This window comes from Larus michahellis, chromosome 1 (genome assembly GCF_964199755.1).
Source record: "Larus michahellis chromosome 1, bLarMic1.1, whole genome shotgun sequence".
In the NCBI taxonomy this organism is placed as follows: domain Eukaryota; kingdom Metazoa; phylum Chordata; class Aves; order Charadriiformes; family Laridae; genus Larus; species Larus michahellis.
In genome coordinates, this window is record NC_133896.1 from 200,921,783 (window position 1) to 200,926,896 (window position 5,114).

Here is a 5,114-nt window from a genome sequence, read left to right on the forward strand (position 1 = left end):
TATTGTTGTATGTCGTTTTTACTTCAACGAGTAATCTGAGTCTTCAGTCTCAGTCTTCAGGCTCTTTTTATTGCCAGAGTTCACTTCTTAGTGAAAGGAACCGGGATGCCTTTTTCTTTTTAAATCAGTGTAGGCATGTTAGGTCAGCTTTAAAATACCATAAAACTATCTGCTCAGGCACAGAACCTGTTTCTTCATCAAAAAATACAATACTTCGTGGTCTGAAATAAATATTTCACTCCAGTTAATAGGTGAGTAGAGTTTTATAAGGCTGTTTTGTTGAGCAGCCGCCTTATAAAGTCCAGATAGCTCTGCCAACTCAGTCCCCAGGGTCACCGGTGAGAAAAGTTCCTGCAGAGAGGCAGCTGTCTCTTCTCATTTGCTGTTTAGGCTTAAGCCAAGACTACCTAAAGCACATGGGACCTGTGGTGAAGTAAATAGATGGTAGTGAAGTGAGCTCCAACAGAAAGCTTGGCAGGATGGCCAGGACGTGGCACAGTGGGGCTGATCTATGCCCTCCAAGAAGGGCTTAAAAAATATCAAGCAGGTTGACTAAAAAAAAAAAATATGGCAGAAGCCTTCTGAGAGATGAAAGAATTTTAATTCTTGTTTCAGTGGATGAATGTTTCTTCATCATGAATGTGCTGCTCCAAAAGCAGTTACAATACTGAAGGTGCCCAGTACAGATCAAAACATTGTGCAGAACTCTTTCATGCTGCAGCATTAACGTGTCGTTGGTACCCTGGCCAGTTGCGTGGGAATAGAATGTCCTAGATAGAAAGTCATGGATTCTGTTACATCAGCCACAAGACTTTGGCACCTGTCAATTCTGTGCTTCATCTTGAGAAGGTCGCGGTAGAGTCTTTGGGTTTCTATGGTCTGTGCTGTGCTTGATCTTTTTTTTTTCCAATCTCAATGCTATAAAAGAGAAATAATTTCTTTTAATTATAGTCTCATCTGAGCAACTAAAGCTGACTTCACTTTGTATTCCAGGTATTTAAAATATTTATTTCACTAGTACCAAAAGAGTTGGGCTTATTTTTGGGCGGCTTGCTATGCTCATAATGTATTCTTCAATACAAGTTTCAATACCCAACTGTTCTGTTCCGTAGGATGACTGCCAAATCAACAGACTAAGAAATTAATTAAGCAACACTGAACTGAGCCTGTGCGTTTTCCACACATGTCCAATTACTAGTGACCTAAATCCAGGGCAAAAGCCTGAAGTCTGGAGAGTCCATTTAGAGAACTGGAACAGCAGTCCTTCCGTAAAACCGCACATCCCTGTGTGGAACAAATGCCCTAATACAATGTTAGTTCAGAGAGAAAGTTATCACAAATCAAGCTGTGACAGTTTGATTTGTCTCTTCCTCAGGATAAGCAAGCTGGGTAAATCTTGCTGGGAAAGGTGATGTGTTCTTCCTCGGTAGCTGCCATTTTCCTAAGGCCTTTTGATAATGTAATGCATAAGCAAATCTCTGAGAACTTGCTACTCCCCTTCTGGTAAACTAAGCACGTAACTGGGTGCGCGGTTGGGCTGAAGTGGGGCTGGGGTAGCTTGGCTTAACTACTATCCTTTTAAGGAAGTGACATAAATAATATAGAGGAAGTCAATGTTAAAATAGCACAGGGCACGTGCTATCAACATCTGTTCTTTAGAGTCCTGCCCTGCTCTGGAGCAAGTGTGGCTAGCATGATGGCCTCGCAGAAGCACGGTGATTGCTTTCTGGTTAGTTTAAAGATAATCTGATTTCAAACTAGATCATCCCTCCATGGTGGCAATTTATAGATCTTTAGGTCAAAACCTGAAGGTTGCTCTTAAAACTCTTGTTTAGTTGCTAATAGCTCTAAGCCTGTAGCTGATCATAGGCTAAGTATAATGGTCGTGAAACCTATATTAACCTTTAGGATTAGATCTTTAGATTAGATTGAAGTCTGCTGTGAATTGCTTTCACCATTTATGCCACGCTTTCCTCCAAGTGTTGCTTATTGTGGTGCTTGATATCTGTCAGATGTAACAGGCTTCTTCATGCTTTGGATGTTTCAAAAACGTGGAAGTACTGCAACTTTCTTCCCCTATTCTGAAGGCTTGGATCAACCTTAGCGAACAGTATGGGTGAGCTCATGTTTCATCTTGACCTGCCTACATGTTAAATAGCATTAAAAATCAGCACGGCGCCATAATTCAATGGCGCCACTCCTGTATGTACAATAGGCCTAAGGAAAAGGATGTAGTCGGGGACCCTTGTCACAGCACGTAGCCAGGAACAGGACCCTGCTGAGATATGACTCATAAAAAGTAGAAGCAGTAGAGCTGGTTTGATGTCCAGCGGCAGCTCAGGGACTTGAGGAGGAAGGTCAGAAACACGCTGCTTCTGAGATCGGTTTCCAGGTCCCAGAGAATTCAGTGACCTGGTCTGTTAAACGCTTGTAGCTGAGCAATTCTGCATGGGCATCAGGCAGCAGAGAACATATATGGATCTGTTTCTTAATCTACTGGCTTCAAGTAATAAATGTCTTGGTGGTGACATTGAAATTGGGGTGCAATACTTTGTTTATTCTTGTTTATAGTTTAACTCTCGAGGTCAGTTGTATACTGCTTATAATTAAGTGGGATCGTAGTTCTTGACACATACCATAATAGTGTTTCCCATCCTAATGACGAGGTTAGCACGTACCTATCTTGTGCTTTGTATCTCTGCATTTGTTCCTGCTGAACGCTTTTCTTACAAGTCGGCAGCCTTGGTGAAGCCCCACGCTGCCCCACAAAGGCATTCCCAATTACCTCGCGTTGCAGACTGGTTTCCTTGCTCTGTCTTACTGTTGCTCTTCAGTCTTCTAGTTTATCTTTACAGCTGTCTGTCAGCAATGTTCCTTGACAAACACCTTTCCATCAAAGAAAACGGGTTTGTTGTGTTTCTGTGTCTCAGGGATTTCTACCCCTGAACTAGTGAACTTGAAAAATATTGCTTATTCTCCCTTTCAGGGCTTCTGAGTGCCTGTTGACTTCCGCAGTCAGCTTACTTACACGTTTTTAACTTCAGACACGGCTATTTAAAAAATAAAAAAAAAATCCAAACGTTGGATGCGGCAACGGGAAAGAAAACTGTTTTCCTTGTAATGTATCTGAGAAGGCTGGCTCTTTCACTAGCATTTATTGCTCTATGTAATGCTCTGTAAAAGTCATTTCTCTGTGTGCCGGAATCATGCTTGGTGTATGTTCCTGAAGAAACTTTAGCAAATGGAATTTTGTAATAAGTATTTTATTTGTATGTGTTTTGAAAATCCATAAAGCTTAAAATAAAAAGATCTTAATATTGCCAATCTAACTGGGCATTAAACGGTCCATTTATAATAGCAGTGTATGAACATTAAACATATTAAATAAAATTTTCATTTTATGGATGAATTATATCTGATACAGGCTGTAGAGTACAGAAATGTCTCGGCCTATTTATTAGTTTCTTGAACGATTCTGTAACTTTTAGATAGGGGACGACTGGCTTGGTTTCCTGTTACTGACTCTAGACTGCTGGTCTATTAATTACAAACGTTATTTGGTGCTTAATTTAAGAGTTAAGTGTCAGGAGAAGAGAGCTCTGTGTTTACTTTAGCATTACTGTTGCTCCATACGTGGTGATCCAGATCAGTGTTTTCAGCAGCTCCGACAAATCTGGTTAGGAAGTTGGAATAACTTTCTGAAAACACTGACTTCTCTTCTCGATGACTTTTCCATTAATTATTAAGAACTGTTTAATTCTTAGTTCTGAGGCTTCTTAGGACTGTGCAGCTGTATTCTTCATTTAGTAAAGACAGCAATTGGGTTTTGTCATGTTAATAAAGCTCTCCCTGACTGCTACTGGCTACACAATGCTCAAGCTTCTTCCAGCAGCATTTTGCTTCTATCTACTTACTTCACCCACATCCAGCTCCATCTTGACCTGCACTGAGAATATGGTCTCTGTTCATAGTACAGATGGAAACTAATGGACTGGAGCACTGGACTACGCAATGTTGTGATCTTTGTTACAGAATGGGACCCTCCTGCTGTAGGTAGATGCAATTTAAAGGGCTCTCTTCAATCCATTGGAGGTTTTGATTCAAGCGGATTCCTTTCAGGTAGGCAGGCTGGATGCTGGAACACACCGTGGGAGAATCTGGTGAGAACCACTAGGGGAATGTGTCAAATACATCGAAACTGTGAAGTCAGAGCAGGATGTTTTGACCACGTGCCGCAACAATCATAACATCTGTTAATTGGGTCTGTATCCAGCGGCAGTAGCTGCTACATAAAGTGCATGAACACGTTCACCCACAGGCGCTGCTAGTGCGTGGACGCTACGGGATGCAGTGAGAGTGCTGAGTTTCATGTGTGCACACCGAAGTGAAAGGAAAAGCTAAGTCTGACTTCAGCTCTTAGTATAGCCTAGAGGCTGGTTCATTTATTTTACTGACTTAGTCCGGGGAGCAGTCATTGCCTCACTTGTCTGTAGCTACAACCTGCCTAAGTTTAGGCGTTCCTTGGAGCGTGCGTGTTTAAACTGAGAATAGACAGCATGTGGGAGAATTAGCTGGCTGCTGCACAGAATGGTTATATAGTTTTTGTGTCCCACTTGCTTCCCTTTAAAGGAGATGGAGATGTTGTTCTTGACCCTTGTGGTGGCCACGCTGGGCTGTGGAAGGAAGCTCTCAGTAGCTTGAGAGCTTCGATGCTGGCTGAACTCGTTCTAGAGCTTGATGCAAGATTGATCCTAAAAGCATTGCTGTCTGCTTTGTGTTTTATTTTTTCCACCGCTTGAAGCTCTGCCCTGGGTAAAACACTAAGGATGGCTGCGTTCTTGCAAGACTATGGCTTGGCAGAGGACAGGGCTGTTCTCTGGCTATTCAGGAGCGTGGATGTTGTTCAGGAGCGTCCCTGGCTGCGCTGGCCGAGTCCCTCTGTGAGAGCCGGGGAGTGCTGCAGCTTAGTGCTCTGTTGAGATTCACGTGAGAGTGCTTTACTGGGGAAACGCTCTTAGTGATTGGGTCCTTCTTTAGTTTCTAATCCCACTTTAAGCTTTTTGTACACTTGTTTTCAGTAGTATGCTGGTGGAAGAAATGATTCTTACTAAACC